An 18,914-nucleotide genomic window follows, 5' to 3' on the forward strand; every position below is an offset into this window, starting at 1 on the left:
ACCCCCCCCCCCCAAACCTGGCCTGTTAGAAATGTGGCAACCCTGCCTGTACCTATTGTTAACTCGTAGCGACTTACTATGTTTTGAGGTGGACCTCAGATGCATTAAGAATTCATGTAGTGGCTCTCCCCAAAAAAGGTTGTGCACCACTGGTTTAGAGGTACAAGTGAGGTAATTACTTCATTTCCCTTGTATTTTCTTTGCCCTCCATACATACCGCGACATTTTAGCTCAAGAAAACCGGAAAGCCTTAGCATATATTAATACAAGGAATTCCGGGCGAATGGACTTCTCTCATGTTGGCATATACTCGATTTACAACAGGTATGCTGGTTTGGTGTGTGTGTGTGTGTGTGTGTGTGTGTGTGTGTGTGTGTGTGTGTGTGTGTGTGTGTGTGTGTGTGTGTGTCTTGATTCCTAGTGAGAATATGCTTGTCTGCACTTTGCTGTTAAATCTGTCTGTCAGTCTGTGCTACCAATGCTTATACTAAGTATCACTTAAAAATGTTGTTGCCAAAATATCTCCATCAACTCAAAAATTACCTACATTGACTAATTTACTGTAGGCTTGGTTTCATCATTCTGCACTGTGTGTTAGCTAATCACTTAAAGTTTCAATTAGAACACAACTTTTCACAGCTAAAAGAATGCCACAGTATATGGGAGTGGGGGTGAAAAATTCTTCTTCCACGTTTGAGATGCAGTGAAAAGAGGTGAAAATGTCCCCATTCTCCTTGATGAGAAAGTGGAGACAAAGGTTCACTATGTATGTATGAGGGATTCCCTTAATATTTAACCCTGAAGGGATTGTAATTTCAGTGTATGAGAAGTGGTACAAATGACATTATGATGGGTTATGGCTTTGCAGGTGTTAATGTAGGTTCTGAATTTCTTTCAGAAGTTTTGGCTCAGTTCAAAAACCACAGTCAGAGTGAAAAGTTGGAGTTTCGTTAAGTCCCTCTATGTTATTATTTTTGAAAAATGCTGTGTTGGTGTTGTGAAAGGTGGGAATGCTCCTTTTGAGTTATGTGCTGGAGGTGATTGGCCTTGCTTTGTTATATGGATGCTGCATAGGTTTTTTGAGATCATCATTTCAATGTCTACCAAAAACTGAGCTACTTAGATGCATTCCTAACTGCTAGATATTACAGGCATGTGTAGTTTTTTTTTTTTTGAGAGATTGTTAAACTTAACTGTATGACTAACTTCAGCTGCTGTACCACGTGCACATAATGTATTACTGTTGCAATATTTTATAGTATTGGTATTATTACTTTTCAAGTTTATTTTAACTTTGGTGGGGGGAGGGGGGGCAGGTATTGACATGGATTTTTCCAGCTTTTTCACTTTTCTTGTCATGTTTTTATTGAATATGTTAGTGAGTCAGTTTATTTTTTTTTTTCCAAATATAATTTTTACTGTTTTTATCAAAGTTCATAAACAACTCATAAAAAGAGAATAAATCATTGTTATACAGAATAGGTAATAACACTGCGTGATTATACAAACTGCAATTTCAGCCACATCAAAAACAAAACTAAAACACCTACTACTTATGGTAAACTCTATCTGAGAGATATAATATAATAGAAATTCTCCTATATAATCGGGTGCAGATACAGGATAGAATATAGTTCTCTTTAGTTAACAGAAGAATAAACAGAGGAAAAGGGAAATGTGTACGGCTTACCAATATGGAAATAGAGAGAGAAAAAAGGGGGGATTATTATTAGACTAACTATATACAATATGAATGCCACTGACAATGGACAGAGGCATCAGACTTGTATATTAAGGACTAGTATATATTCCATATTCATCAGGTAAAGGATTGAAAAGTTGGAGCATACAGGCCCTCACAAAAAATACATATAGTGCATATTTTATGATAATTAGTTTGCTTGAATTAAGTCAAAGAGACTGTACCAATAGTTTAGGAAAAAATCTTTTTTTTCTTTTTACTGAGGTGGTGGTGCTGCGGTAGCGTTGTCGCCTCACAGTAAGACGCTGTCAGGTTCGATTCTCAGCTAGAGCGTCTTCTGCGTGGAGACATGCGTGAATGGGCGTACCTTCTTTGAAGGTTGTGCGTCAGGGCTGGTAACTCAGCACGTAAAAATCAACTACCAATCATTAGCGGACCGGAGTTCCGCTGTGGCGACCCCTAACTGGGAAAAGCCGAAAGACACAACTGTTAAGAGCTAAGTTTGTGAGCTGATATACACTTGCCATTATTTTGAAATTCTCCCAAGAGATTGCTGAAGGATTTACCCAGTTTTTAGCAATGAAGACCTTGATAAGGGCACAAAGGGTAATGGTTTACGGACATCAGTTAGACCCTTAGGAGTTGTATTCAGGATTGTCGTTTGCCAGGAAAACAGTCTTTTCATACCCCATTTTCTCCAACTGGATTCTGAGGGAGCACCATAATTTATATTTATTTTTGCAACTCCAGAAGATGTGAAGTATGCCTGCATATTGTAAGGAACAAAAAGGACAGGCTAGGTTTTTGTTGTAACCAAACTCTGATAAGACTGCTGGAGTGTATTTTGAGTTATTAATCATAAGCTGGGTATTGATCAAATTTTTATAAAGGGGGTTATATTTACAGTGTCACAAATTACTTCACACTTGGTCTTTATAGGGATTTCACCATGTAAGTCATCCCAATATGAGTACAGAAGCGACTGTTGGTATTTGATACTGATTAAAAGCTTATATGCATGAGGCAGCATTTTGTTTCTAAGGGAAACGGTTTTGAAAATTGAACATGTCAGGGTTACACATATTGTTCCTTTGTTTTAATGTTAACAAATTTTTGTTTTATAAAGGTGTGTAGTTGTCTTAGCATAGGGTCATATCTATTTGGTGCCCCAAAGTGCTCTTTAACTGTAGTGAAATTCGTTAGCTGATAAAATGGGTCTATATTATGACATCACACGCTCAGAAGACAGAACGACACAATCAACCCCATGTAAGCGAAAACTTACATGGAAACCTCAGAACAGTGATTTTTTTCCAAGGGGAAAAAAATTCTCTGTTCCAAAAAAAAAAAAAATACCTGTAAACATTACATAATGTGGGGGGCTGTACCCCCACATACCCCCTACTTAAATATACCAACTCCAAGACTGCACTACAGTGCCAAAAAGGCAAAGAAGCAGAAGTGGCCAAACAAATTCTTTCCCAGGGAAAGAATTTGCTGAATAGCAGCTTCGCTATTTTGCCTTTTTGCGCTGTTCAGTTCAAGAAAGACGCATTCAGCATGTGTCGTTAACAGCATAATAGGGTGCCAATAACATTGCCAGACAGAAGCATTTTTAATAATGGGAACACTGGATAGGTCTATCATTTTGTTACTGATTTTAATATTAGGTTGAAGGAAAGTGTGTGTGTCCTGGAGATGAAGAGAAAGTACATTTGTGTACACTTACCATAAATGTAGATGTTCGAGTATATTCACTGTTGCAGTCATTACATTTGGGTAATCTGCTGGCAGGTTGCCCTCAGTCGGCCTGATTAAGTCTTGGGTCCTGCATCGGCTGCTGTCCCTGCTTCCATGACGTCAGGTCGTCAGGGGTATAAAACAGGCAGCCGACGCCATTACATCAGTTTTTCTAGCCCCAGATGTCAGGTGCCCCCAAATGGGGAGCAAAATATATATATATCACACACACACACACGTATATAAATTAAAACACAAAAAATATACCTACAAACAAAAGCAAATACACCAAAAAGGCTTTTAAGCAAAGTAAAAGAAAGGAGAGGTATAGTAAAAGAAAAACGGGGGGGGCTGGAGGGTGGGTAACCAGGACTGCAACAGTGAATACACTCTAACATCTACATTTATGGTAAGTGTACACAACTGTACTATGTTCTTAATGTTTCACTGTTGCACTCATTACATTTGGGTAGAAACACAAAGCTATGGTTGGGAGGATGGATTTATACAGCATTAGGAGCAGCTATGAGGCCCTGCAGGACAGCAGTGGCAAAGCCAGCTCTGGATTTAGAGAAGACAGGTAAATGGTAATGTTTGGTGAACGTATGAACTGAGCTCCAGGTAGCAGCTTCTAGAATGTCTCTGGTAGGAACCCATCTGAGAAAGGCTGCAGAAGTAGATGCAGCCCTGCTGGAATGAGAGATCTAATCCCCTTGGGGATAGGTTTACCATGGGTGCATATAGCAGAAACAAATACAATGGCTTAGCCATTTGGAAATAGTCTGCTTTGAAATAGCCTTTCCCTCTGCAGCAAATGCCACCAATAGTTCAGATTTTCTTAGAGATTTTGTCCTAAGTAGAATCTAAGTTTTCTGTGTACATCCAGTGAATGCAGAATCCGCTCATCCTTGTTCTGTGGATTGGGAAAGAAAGTTGGCAGATGAATGGTCTGATTAAGAGCCACACCACCTTAAGCATGAAAGATGGCTTGGTCCTGACAGCCACCCTGTCCGGATGAAAAATAATGAAAGGCTCCACTGCCATAAGAGCCTGTAATTCTGAAATCCTTCTAGCTGAAGTGACTGCTAAAAGGAAAGCTGTTTTCCAGGAGAGAAATTTTAGGTCTGCAGTAGCAGCTGGCTCAAAATGAGGGAGAGTGAATTTTCAAAAACAAAATTGAGGTCCCATGCAGGAGTTGGCACTCTCCTGGGAGGTCTTACATTTTTGGCCCCTCTGACATACTGATTTAGCAGAGGATGAGAGAAGAGGGGAGGTTCTGCGTTGTAATGAGCTGAAATGGCAGAGGCATGGATTTTTACGGAAGAAAAAGATAGGCCCTTGTGAAGCATCTCAATTAAGTAATGCAGAATCTGAGGAATATTGGGCATTGCTGTGCTTTATTCCTTGTGATTGGTTCCAGACACAGAATCTTTTCCATTTGTCAGCATAAGATTTTCTAGTGCTAGGCCTTCTAGCATCCAAAATGACATCCATCACATGTTTGCTGAGGGATGCCAAGGGTGAAATTAGTTGATTAGCCATGCTGCAAGATTCAAAGTTTGGAGCTGAGTGTGCAGAATTTGGTAGTTATGCTGAGACAGTAGGTAAGGTGTCTGAGGCAGGTGCCACAGAGGAAGGTGTGACACATTGCGCCGTAGTGGGTAGCAGTGTTGGCGAGGCCAGTCTAGAGCAATCAGAATCATTTTTGGTTTGTCCTGTCTGACTTTTAGTAGAACTTTGGAGAGCAGAGGCAAAGGGGGAAAAGTACAGACTGATAGGTTTTTCCAGCTGAATGATAGAGCATCCATTTTCCAAGCTTTTTTGTGATGAATTCTTGTGCAGAATTTGTCCAACTGATAGTTCTGGGGTGAGGCAAAAAGATCTAAGTCTAGGCTCCCCCATTTGCATGTCAACATGTTGAAAATCTGTGGTTCCAGTTTCCATTCGTGTGGGTCCATAAGATTTCTGCTTAGTTCATCTGCCAGAGTATTTAGCTTTCCTGGAAGGAACTGAGCTTGTAGTTGTATTTGATAAGTCAAGGCCGTGTTCCACAATGCCATGGCCAGTCTGCAAAGGAGATAGGAATGTGTACCCCCCTGCTTGCTTATGTACCACATAACTGTGGTGTTGTCTGCCTTTATCATTAGTTGTCCTGGATGAACATAGTCCTTGAAGGCTGTCAGTGCATTCTGTACAGCTAGCATCGCTTTCTGATTGATATGTAGGTGCATTTGATTTGGGTTCCATTTGCCCTGAATGCACTTTCCTGCCAGATGAGCCCCCCAAGCATAGTCTGATGCTTCTGTAGTTATTTGGACGGCAGGGGATGGAGTGAATGGCAGTCCCTTGTTTTGGTGGCAGGCCTCTGCCCACTATAGGAACTCTACTTGCAGGCAAGGTATAATAAGAATCATTGTTTCCAGGCTGTGACAATGTTGACCCCATAAACTTTTTAAGTACCACTGAAGTTTCCTCATATGTAGTCTTGCCTATGGAATTAGAAGAATGCAGGAGGCCATGAACCCCAAGGCTTGCAGAATTTGTCTTGCAGATAGCAGGGTTTTTGTGGCCACCTGTTTGAAGTCACCAATTGAAATTGCTTTTCTGGCATAAGGCAAGTCATCTGGGCAGTTGTATTCAAGCTTGCACCCAGGAATGTAATTTTTGAGAGGGTACCAGTTGTGATTTCTTTTCGTTTATGGTGTACCCTAGGCAGGTTAGAACCCTTTTTACCAAACGCCAGATGCTTTAGAAGAATGTCCTTGTTTTCTGCCTAAATTAGACAATCGCCCAAGTATGGATATATCTGAATATTTCTTTGTCTGCAAATGCAATTACTGGAGCCAGGCACTTTGTGAAGACCCTGGGTGCAGTAGATAAGCCAAAGGGCAGTGCAGAGAACTGGTAATGCAAGTAGCCTGCATTGAAACGGAGATATCTTCTGCAAGATTCCCTGATTGGGATATGCAGGTAAGCCTCTTTTAAGTCTAGAGTTAACAATCGGGCAATCTTTGCCTAGCATAGGTAGTAACTGTTGAAGAGTCAGCATCTTGAATTTTGGAATGTCCAGAAATGTGTTTAGAGTGGATAAGTCCAGAACTGGACGCCATGATTTGTCTTTTCTGGGTACCAGGAAAAGTCTTGAATAGAAACCTTGTCCCTTTTCCTCTTCTGGCACTAGTTGAATAGCCCCCATGTTCATGAGGGACAGAACTTGTTTCTTGGCCTCTGCCCACTAATTTGGGGGCAGATCTGGCCATCCGTTTGGGATTGGCAACGTGTAGAAATGAAATCTGTATCCCTGGGATACTAGATTTAAAACCCATTTGTCCTGGGTAATAACTTGCCAGTTTCGTGCATGAAGTGCCAGTTTTTCCCCCCAAAGGGGCGGCTAAAAGTTAAGTGTTTGGTGATTGTAGAGGGAAGTCATTGAGACTGTTTACCATAGGGAGGTGCCTTGCTGTTTCCAGATTTGGAGGTGGAGGCACCTCATTGTTTTGTTCTAAAAGTTCCTTGGGACTGAAACCTGGAGCCTTTGGAATGTCTGGATTTGACTTGAGCGGCTCTCGAGGGGACTGGAAAGGACCAGTTCTTAGCAGGCCAGTGCCTACTAAATCTTGGAGGTTGCACTTGCAAGAAATCTTTCACAGTTTGCATAGATTTAGCTTTATCTTCCATATTTTTTAACACTTCTTCAGCCTTATTACCAAAGAGATGGTGCTGTTGTAAAGGAGCATCCAACAATTTTGCTTTAACATGGTCAGGCAGAGTTTGCTCTGAGCCAAGCATGCCTTCTTAGCACAGATCCAGTTACAGCAGCCCTGCAAGAGGCCTCCAAGGAATCAAAACCACATTGCAAAGTATGTTTTCCAACTTGTTCAGCTGAATGTAATAAATCTTGCAAATCTTTATTTTCCACACAGTCAGAGATAATCATAATTTTCTGTTTAAGTAGTCCCATTATATGCTATTGATATTTATGCATATGAAATTGACAGTTTAAAGCCCTGATTGCCAAGGTTGCAGACATGTAAACCTTCTTACCCCATCTATCTAGCGCCCTGGAATCTCTATCAGAAGGGGTAGGATTTTTAGCAGTAGAGGTCTTAATGCCCTTGGGACCCTGAGAAATGGTTTCAGGATCAGCAATAAGATTTTTGAAAAGGAATTTGTGGGAGTCAGGAACCCTGTAGTATCTGTCTGGCTTACAAGGAGCCGGATGCAGAGAATCAGGAGTCATACACAATTCTGAAAAAACATCAACAACAATGTCTAGAACAGGAGGTATAGCCAAAGGCCTATGCTGAGGAAGAAGAAGAAAGTGCCTAAGTCTCTCTTTAGATTCAGAGAAATCCTGACTTTCCCAGTGGAAATGTTCCCTTAAGGTATGTAAAGTTTCCCCAAAAGAAAAATCCTCAGTGGGAGAAGCAGAAGGAATGGAATCTTCTGCATCAGAGTCCTCATAAGTAGGAATATACAAATCTTGTTCATTAGAAGTGTCAGAAGAAATAGAATCCTGTTCAGAAGATTCATAATCAATGCCTTGCCTAGGTCTCTTAGAAAGAGGGGGTTGGCTACTCCTGATCAGAGTAATTAAATCTTTAGCCATTTTGATCATTTGTTTTTTAGGCATAGGGGCCTGCACATGTGGCCCAGGCATCAGTTTTTTTAGACACAGATTTAGATTTTGGCCGTAGTTTTGAAGATAGTGTCGGTCTAATATACAAATATGTAGGCCTGAAAACGCCCTCAGAAGCCGGTGCCTGAACAGCGGCTCTGGACCCATCTAAGGTAGATACATCCACGGGTTCCATAATTGAAGCATCTCGCAGCACACCGGACTCCGAATGGGTCTCAGTAGAGGTCTGGGAATCAGAAGTAGAGGGTATAAGGGGCTGCGAAAGCACCTCACTGAGTACCGGCGAACTGGCGACTGGCTTAGGAGAAGCGTCCTCGTCGGTTTTGGACCTCGGTCTTTCTCTTTTTTTTTGCGTTTTTTTAGGTATTCCGGTAGTCTGATTGCTAACAGATGACATTTCTGGATAATTAAATCTTGAGCCAAAATATTTAGAAGCAAAAATATACCGTTTAATCGTGCGCTGATTAAATTTAGCACAAAACTGACAGCAAGGCATGTTGTGGTCAGGGCCTAGGCAAGGAATACAGTACAAATGAAAATCCTTATGAGGTATTTGCTTCCCACAAGTAATGCAATTATTAACATTTACTGACATCGATAAGGAGCAAGAAAAAGTTTCCCCAACGGGGTACTTATCTTTTAGTTGAAGACTTCGGTTCTGAAACTCGAAAATGAAAATTTCAGGAGTCGGCCGACCGGCATTTGCAAACTGCATCTGCTTCGGGCACTGCGCGGCAAGAAAGACTGATGTAATGGCGTTGGCTGCATGTTTTATACCCCTGACGACCTGACATCATGGAAAAAGGAAGGGACAGCAACTGACGCAGGACCCAAGACTTTGTTAATCAAGCCGATTGAGGGCAACCTGCCAGCAGAATACCCAAATGTAATGACTGCAACAGTGAAACACGAAGAACATCGCAGCAGTGCTTGAAAAATGTTTGTTTTTTTAATGCAGGTAGAATTTTGAACTTAACATTTTCAGGCGTTAAGTATGGGATAGAATGAGAGTTTAGTTTGATTGACTGTATATATTTGTGCCAGACTTTAACCCAGGTTGGGGTCCATGTGGCTTCAGATGGCTCATAGCTCGCTATTTGGATTAAGTGGCTTGCATTTATTATGTCATAGCAAAGATTAAAGTCTTCCACCTTTCTCCTTTGGGAGTATTAATTTTTTGTAAGAGATTCGGGTTGATTTAAGAAACAAAAGGAATTTTGAGATGGTGGTTTTAATTTTATTGAAAAAGTTTTTAGTATATTAAGGCTAATAGAGTTCAGATGGAATAATAATCTAGGCAAAATGTTCATTTTAACAATAGCAGTTTTTGACAAAAGGGATAGGTTGATGTTTTTTCCATTTGGATAGGGTCATTGTTTATTTGATCCCAGACTTGAAATAAATTTGACTTCATTAAATCTTGATGCATGTGCATAAAGGTTTTTCCCAAATATCTGACTGGAATGTCAGACAGGGAAAAATAAGATTCTAGGTGATTACGATGATTCAAAGGAAAGATGGAAGATTTTGATGAATTTAGTTTGTAATTAGCTGCTGAGGAAGAAGGACTTACTGATTTACGAATTTTGTGTAAATCACTATTCGGGAGCTCAAAATAAACATTTAAATCATCTGCAAAGGCTGAGTATTTAACTCTACGTTAAAAACTCTGGGTATATATGTTATGTTTTCTGGCTGATCAACAGTAGGAGAGGTTCACGATAAATATTAAAAAGATGTGGTGAAAGGGGGCAGCCCTGTCTAGTACCATTTGTAATTTTGATAGGTCGGGGCATTATTTTATTAATATACACGGAGGTAGTTGCATTTTTATATAGCATTTTTTTTAAATAATATATCTAGGAAAGTTAAAATAATGCATGCTTAAATACAGAAAGTTTAAGTACACATTCATTGTCAAAGGCTTTAGTGGCATCTAGCTTGAGTGCGTATCTAGGTTGGTTATTTTTTTTTTAGAAATAACATTGTTGCGTCCAAGGTGAGGGTGTTGTTACAGAGTTGTCTTCGTTTCATGAAGCCAACTTGTTCTGGGGAAATAACTGAAGCCAGGACTTTCTGCATTCTATTTGCTAGGATGGACACCAGAATTTTAATATCTATGTTGATAAGGGCAGTGGGTCTATAACTAAGAGGGTTGTGTTTGTCTGAATTAGGTTTCAAGATGAGTAATGTTTTAGAGTTGTTCATATATTTGTCAGTAATTCCATTAAGGATGACGTAATTATACAAGTTTAGCAGAATCTTGAGTAGTTGGTCATTAAAAGTTTGGTAAAATTCACCTGTGAATCCATCAGGGCCTGGCACCTGGTTAGGTTTGAGTTTTTTTATAGCTAACTTTATTTCATTTAGTGAGATAGGATTAGCTAGAGTTATGTTGTGTGTTACTTAGTTTGGGAAGGAATAACATAACTAGGAGTTCTTTATAAATGTCCTTATGAGTTTGATTTTTAGGGTCATCTATCTCGCAAAAAAATATCCGTGAAGGAATTAATAATATCAGAGTTACTATATAGGGTATTCCTTTTGTAATGTATTTCTGACATATAACTTGAGCCGTCTTTTACGTTTATTAGCTTGGCTAGCGTTCTGGAGGGGTTTTGTGCTCATTCAGAATATCTATGCAGGAGTTTTAGTTTGGCTAAAGATTAGTTTTGTTGATGGGAGTAGACTTGCTTTTGAATCTCATGAAGTTTAGTCTCCAAGTCTATAGAATATTCTTTTATTCAACAGTGAGGTAAGAGATATATGTTTGTTCCTTCTTTTTATATAAGGATGCCTTTTGAATAAGTATCCCCTCTAATAACAGGCTTGGCAGCAGCCAATTGAACATCAAAGGGGATGGAACACTCAGATGATTCAAGTTCAAAATGTTTATTGAGTCAGTTTTCTAACAGATGCAAATTAGCCAAACATTTTCTTATTTATCCATATGTGTGCATACAAAACAATGTTTCTGCAAGTGATTATACATGGGTAGTGTGTGTCTGCTTTACATTATTCATATGCTGCCCTGCAAGGCAGTAACAAATCAGGTCACAACATTCCTGAAAGGCTACTTTTCTCTGAGGATAAAAAGCACAGGTGAAACTAATTAACTCAAAGAAAGCTGTTGTGAGCACAACTGCAGTATGCGATGGAATCTGACTAAGACCTTGGAAACTTCCTTTAAGCGCTCCTCCCCCAACCCCCACAGCCAAAGCTGGAGCATGCTCAGAAAGCTAGGCCGAAAATGTACACAAAGACCAGAATCAAAATAAAAAATCTCTCTGGGACTGTCCCTTTAAGACACATGTAATGTTTAACAGTGTACTCATTTAAGAGTCCTGTGTGGGCACCTGTGCAAAGTATCCATAGCCTGTTTGGTTGATCCCCTTGGGTTAAGATTTATGAGTTAATTTAATGCTCTCAGAGTGAAAGTAACTGAATCATGGGTATGCTTCCCCAAACTATCACCTTAGATACTCTATTAGGGGAATGTAAGCCAGCAAACCCAATCTGTCAGCGCTCTCTCTCGCTGTGGCTTCTGCAACAACCATAGTGCCCACCAGAGGATCCTTTGACCAGTATTGCCTATCCTTGGGAGGAAGCAGAATTTTGACAGATTTGCAGGGTATCACTTCAGATGTGTGCAGTTCCTGCCATGCCTTCCTGGTGACCAGGTCAATTAGATGAACTGCCATAAGGACCACCCAAGAAGTGGATGGAGCAGAATGGTATACCTCAAAAATCACTTCCCATCCTGACAGGGTGGTTTGGTGGGCCTGGAAACTCTTGTTAATTCTAGGACTTCGCCAACTAGGACATCTTTATGGAAGGATTGTGGTAAGCTCTCTCTATAATCCAAGTCTGTGCCCATTGCCTTCATTTACAAGTCCTCCTGGAGATCTGAGTGTGAATAATCAGAGTCTCTGGAGGACTCTGTGGTAAACTGCAGATTATTTGAGGATTGCCATTCTGCTCTGTCCCTATGAGCCATGATGAGACAGATGAGAAATTGATAACAGAGTACCTTGGGGTGGAGCTGGTGCCAGTGGATGCTTTGCTAATCAACTTGATCATCCTCTCCTTTACAATGAAGGCCAATCTGGGGTCCTTCTGCACTGGGGACTCAATTCTGGGGCAGACCCGATCCCGGTTGAAGTAGCAAGTGGTACAGAAGACCTGACCTAAGGACCAACACAGCCTAAAATAAAGATTGGTGCCAACAGCTGGAAGCTAGATGACTGACACAAAAAAAGGCACCAAAAGAGTTGGAGCTGAAGATTGTGCTGAATATTTGGACTCAAAGTGGCCAGTACAAAGATCTACTTGACACCGAAGATCTCAGGTTTGTTGCACACCTGGCATCGGTACTCACAGATATTTTGAATACATCACTGCAATTAGCCATCGTACTGAGATGCTTTAAGAACACTACTATCATTCCCTTACCCAAGACCACCACAACCAGAAAGTCTGAATGATTACCGCCCAGATGCTCTAGCATTGACAGTAACGAAGTGCTTCATGCGGATGATCAAGAAGCACATCTCAACAAGCATATCTGCAATGCAAGATACACTGTAGTTTGCCTACAGGTCAAACCCCTGCACAGCAGATGCCATCTCTAACACTTCATGAAACCTTGACTCACTTGAAAAATAAGGACTTTCTGTCAGGATGTTATTCAGAGACTTCAGTTCCATCTTTAATACGGTCATACCGCAAAACCTAGTGATGAAACTTAACCAACTGCGCATCAACACCCCCTTGTGCAATTGGATACTAGAATTTCTCAGACAGACCCCAAAAGGTATGTGTGGGTAAATAACCGCTCTAAAAGTAAAACTCTGAACACAGGTGCACCACAGGGCTGTGTCCAGAGTCCTTTACTATTCACCTTGCTTACACATGACTGTGTAGCCAGATATGAATTAAACAGAATTACCAACTTCGCAGATAACACCAGTGTCACGTGTCTTGTCAGGAACAGTGAGGAAACAGCATACAGGAGTGAAGTGGAACATCTGCTAGGCTGGTGTGACAGCAACAATCTGGTACTGAATGCCAGCAAGACCAAGGAACTGATTGTGGACTGTAGGGGGTCTCAAGGAGCACATCAACCTCTGGAAATCAAAGGAGTAGCAGTAGGAAGAGTCAAGAGCACTAAGTTCCTAGGTAAACACACATCAGACGACCTGTCTTGGTTGGTGCACACCAACCACACTGTCAAACATTTGCAATTCCTACGGAAACTGAAAAAAGCAAACCTGTCACAGTCCATCCTCCAAGCCTTCTATAGGGCAACCATTGAAAGCATACTGAATCATCATCATTGTATGGTACGGGAACTGTTATGCCTCAAATTGCAAGGTTCTCCGGAGAGTTGTCACAGAAGCAGAAAGAATCATTGGCTCTCAACTGGCATCCTTGGATGACTTAAACAAATCTCAATGTATTAGAAGAGCTAGAAAGACAATATATGACCATACTCACCCTGCTTAAAGTATGTTTTCCCACCTCTCCTCGGGTAGACGTTACCGCAGCATGCACCTGATGACTTCCAGAATCAAGAGAAGCTTTTTCCCCTTATCCACCAGATTGCTGAACTCTAACAAAAGGCATGCCAGAAGCCATACTGCTCTTTCAACCAATTAACTGAATATTCTTTTGACTACTCCAGTAAATGACATTCTCAAGTCCACTTATTCCAAGATCACTACTACTAGTAACACAGTTTAGCGCAATATCCAGACCTTCATCTGTCCTAAAACCTGAATGTGCAATATTCTATGCAACATTTTTGCTTCACAGGTACATGTTAATGTGAAAATTCAAGTTTGTGCACTATCTACTTGTGCAATACCCTAAATAGCACATTTTTATACATGTAATGTCTACAAATGTCCTTTTATTACTAAACTGTATGTATGCATGTTTCTTGCACTGGGAACACAGCAACGTAATTTCATTTAGCTGCATTATGTGCAGCACCAAGGAAGAAAGACAACTCAATGCCAAACTTACAGGCTCTGGGAGATGAGTCAGTTCCAAAATCACCACAGTAGAGGCAGGTATCAGGGAAGCAGCTGAGACGTGAAACTGTGTCAAACCCAATCCACACTTGAAACAGACATGGACAGATTATGCCCAACTCTACCTGCATCTTCAAAAAGACCTGCATCGTAGGTTCCCAATCAGCTTAAGTACTGCAGAAAGGTCTTTTTTTTTTTTTTTTTTTTTTTTTTTAATGGAAGCAACAGAAAATATCCTGGAAGGAATAAAACATGAGGGCTCCCTTTAGTCTGTTAGTGAGGACATGTACAATGATCTGGAAGTAGATGCTGTATGAGACATTCTCCTCTTTCCTAGATATCTTTGGCTCCAGAAACAGCCTGACTTCTTCGGAGTTAATTTTCTTGAGTTCTCTTTTTTCTTTCCTTTTCTTGGCTTTTTATGTAGGGGCATGCTGAGAATCAGGAAGTAAAAAAATCCTTTTGAGATCAACTTATTTTTACAGTCTGACAGAAAGCTGGGCCCAAATCCCCCAAAAATAAGCATTCGACATCAATGTGCTCGGCCTCAAACAAACCATGCATAATTTGTGAGGATCTTGGATTTGACTAAGACTACGCTTGGGGTATTTTATAGAAAGTATTGTTCATTCTGCACCTACAGAATGTCTATGTTTGTATAACAGGTACATGTATAGGTGTGTGTATGTATGTGCGCACACACATTTTTATATATATATATATATATATATATATATATATATATATATATATATATATATATATCACTCTCACAGTAATTTCAAAAAGAATAAATTGCAGTAAAAATTAGCAAGGATTTTTATTTATTAAACAGGTGAAAGTAGAAACACTAGGCAACCAGCTCAAGTGTCACAAGGTGTGAAACAAAAAAAAATTATTCTTGTTTCCCATCTTTCCTGACCTAGAGTAGTCCAAATACAGGCTTTGTTGTATTCTGGACTTTTGAAAAGTTCCTGTGTTGCCCATTTCCTTTCTTGGATAAAGGGAGGCTTCTTTGTTCACCAGTGGCAGTGGGGAGCTTGGAACAGCCTATCTACCCCTGGAGGAGTGTTCCCAGCACAAGAATCTGGTAGTCTGTTGCAAAAAAGAAAAAAAAAATGATCCTCGTTTCCCATCTTTCCTGACCTACAGTGGTCCAAATACAGGCTTTGCTGTAATCTGGAATTTTGGAAAGTTCCTGTGTTGCCCATTTCTTTTCTTGGATAAAGGGAGGCTTCTTTGTTCACCAGTGGTAGTGGGGAGCTTGGAGCAGCCTATCTATCCCTGGAGGAGTGTTCCCAGCACAAGAATCTGGTAGGTCTATTGGCCGTTTTGGGCCAATTTCTAGCTCTTTCAAGTCCCCCTGTATAAAACCCGCTTTAGCGCGGCTTTGCGCACAGCGCATCGGGCAGCGCCGCTTAATTGGGTTGTCTGCTCTTCACTTTTTCCCTTAGAACTGATCTAATTCTCATAATAAACACCCTATTCCCACTCTAAAGCCTGGCACTTGCTCACTAAAGCAATTATATAAGTCAGCACTAAAAAATTAAAAGCATTACACCCTCACAAACTCCCCTTGAGTACTTTGTTCCCCATTGGCCCTTTTTTTCAATTATAAAGGAATTCCCAATACTATTCTAGCATGTCCAAAGGTCAGTTGTCAATCTCCTCTCCGGTCCAGCTGGTGAATCTGGGAATCTTGAGGCAATGTTACAACTGCCTCATGTACACAGACAACCCTCTCCTCCTCCCAACAAATTCCAACACATGTGAGAGATGCAACCATACAGCCAAACTGGAGGCTAAGCTCTCAACTCAGTACTGGCGTAACCAGTCAGGAGGAGAAGGAAACCACACTCACTACAATTCCAGTCTCACATAGACCTACCACGACAGCAAACCAAACACACAAACACACAAAAACATACTCGGAGGCTCTAAATAAAAATCTGCCTAAGCAGCAGAGACCTCCAAAGCAGACACCCAAGCAACCGCTACCCCAAAACAAAACACGTGCAACACATTAGCTCACAAAGCCAGTGTGCCAAACAGTCACAGCCCTTAAGGCTAAACAACACACCTGATACACTTGTAATAGGTGACTATCGTCAGGCACACTGACGTCCCGCTCACCAGGCTGAACAAGGAGAAGGTCACGGTGAGCTGCCTGTCGGGCGCTAAGATCCGCCACATAACACAAGCACTCAGGTCACTCCAAGGCAAGCACAAATATGACTCAGTCATTGTCCATGCTGGTGTGAATGACCTGAGACGTACCTCCCAGGACTACATGAAAAGAGACATAGAGGAGCTCTCTGAGCATGTAGCCCAGGCCGGTATGACCCTGACCTTGAGTAGCATCTTACCCTCACCAAGAATGATGCCACAATATGAAGACAAGATGATCAATTTCAACAATTGGCTTAAGTATTGGTGTCATTCAAAGGGGATCCAATGCCTGTCTGCCTGGGATGACATGCTCGACAAGCCACAATGCTTCGCTAGGGACGGCTTGCACCTGTCACCCCTGGGCTTTCGGATATTGGCAAAGGCTCTTGCCACCCCCCATAGTGCCTTTTTTAGGCAAGGCTCAAAAGACAAACCCACCTCCATAGGTATCACAAGGGATAAGAATCTATGAGTAATGCTACTCAACGCCGGAAGTCTAAACCTCAAGATGCACGCACTCGAAACTCTCCTTAGCATGGAGAACTTCAATATCTGTGCAGTAACAGAAACCTGGTTCAAGGCTCCCGAGAGCACCCCAGCACTACCAGGTTATACCTCATACCATGTTTTTCGGCTCCAAAACTTGGACCGAACCACAAAAGGAGGGGGAGTATCAATATTCGTCAAAGATACCCACACCTCCAGGTTGGTAGCACAGCACGAAGCATCAGAGACTATCCATGTGCAACTAACAGCGGGTAAAACTGCATTCCAGTTTACAGCCTGCTACAGACCACCCTCCCAAACCCAGGAAACCCACTCGGCCTTCCAGAGAACACTGGAAAATATGAAGGTCTCTCCAAACACCATTATATTGGGCGACTTCAACTACCCTAACATAGACTGGGAGCATTACTCTAGCTCCAACACCCTAGCCCAAAGGTTCCTACAATTTATAAACTCAAATGCTATGGAACAACTTGTTGCCACTCCCACAAGAGGGGAAAACATACTGGACCTGATCATCACCAACATGGGGACTCTATGCTCCAGACCAGAAGTGCATCCCTCACTGGTAAGATCAGACCATAAACTAATCTCACTAGATATTCACATCCCAACCCCAGCCCCTGCCCAGAAAACCACAGTGAAAATCTTCTCTAAAGCAAATTTCACACTCCTCAAAACAGAGGTAGAATCCTTCAAAGCCCCCGGGCCTGTGGAAAATACGGCCCAGACCGCAGAATCCTTTATAAACGCATTCTATGAACACCTTCAGGAATGCATGGATCATGCAATCCCAAATAAAACCAAGACCCAATCCTCCAAAGTTAGGTGTCCTGTCTGGTGGACCCCAGCCATAAACAAACTATACAATAGAAGGAGGAAGCTACCACATGACAGAGCAAAATCCCAAAAAGGGAAGGAATCTCTGATCAGTATTAGCAAAAAACTACGGGCATTCATTAAATCGTCTAAGGCCAGCTTCGAAAGAAAAATTGCACAGGACACTAAGGATAATCACAAGGCTTTCTTTAGTTGTTATGTTAGGAACCTGGGTGGGAATTCCCAGATATGCTCAGAATTAGTCCAAAATGACAAAAAATACACCGAACCCACAGACATTGCCAACATCCTAGCTGACAGGTTCAGTGCAAACTTCTCCCACCCTTCCCCACCAAAAGGGCAAATATCTATCCCAGCAGAGTGCTGCCCCCCTGACATCTCAGATGCTCAGGTAAGAGCCGCCCTCTCCAAAGCAAAAAACACAGCATGAATGGGACCAGATGGTGTCCCGGGCTGCGTCCTACATGAACTCCAAGAAGAACTAAACTCAAACATAAAACTACTGTTCAATCTCAGCCTTACTACAGGATATGTACCCAAAGAGTGGCGTACAGCAACAGTGATCCCTCTCCAGAAAGGTGGTGCCTCAACGGATCCTGGAAACTATCGCCCCATAAGCTTGACTAGCTTGGTCTGCAAAGCTATGGAAAGGATCATCATGGACCTCATAAATAAAAATATTGGGGACCTACAGACACTGGATCCTACCCAGTTCGGCTTTGTTAAGGGCAGATCCTGCCTCTTAAACCTGGTCGATTTCTTTGAAACAGTCACCAAGGCCATTGACGAAGGGAAGGTGGTCCACACAGCCTACCTGGACCCTGCAAAAGCCTTCGATACAATACCCCACTCGGGCATTATAGATAAGCTCACCAGCTTAAATATAAACCCCTATGTCACTAGATGGGTTGCAAACTGGCTCAAGGACAGAACCCGCATGGTTAGAATTGCTGGAGCCATGTCAGACTCCAAACCAGTTACAAGTGGCGTCCCACAAGGCTCAGTCCTGGGACCTCTCTTGTTCGGTATATATTTCTCGGAGGTACAGGCTAACACGGAAGGACTGTGGCTGACCAAGTTCGCAGATGACTGCAAACTGGGTGCCATAATCGACTCTCCAACCGACACAAGCATCCTACAAAAGGGCCTCATAGAAACAGACAACTGGTGCCAGAGCCATGGCCTCAAGCTAAACGCCAAAAAGTGTATAGTCATCCCCTTTGGCAAAAACAAAGTGCCCACAAATTACCACATAGGTGGTAATCCATTACGTACGGAAGAA

At 41.7% G+C, this 18,914-nt stretch overlaps 1 protein-coding gene across 1 annotated transcript in view; it reads right to left on the reverse strand.

The window, feature by feature from the left end:
- The window catches only part of RPRD2 (regulation of nuclear pre-mRNA domain containing 2), a 2,300,864-nt gene that overhangs the window by 1,268,101 nt on the left and 1,013,849 nt on the right, over positions 1 to 18,914 (reverse strand). The gene's annotated exons all lie outside the window — the stretch shown is intronic.

Source organism: Protopterus annectens, chromosome 8.part0 (assembly GCF_019279795.1).
Source record: "Protopterus annectens isolate FY-2018-M chromosome 8.part0, PAN1.0, whole genome shotgun sequence".
Lineage (NCBI taxonomy): Eukaryota > Metazoa > Chordata > Ceratodontiformes > Protopteridae > Protopterus > Protopterus annectens.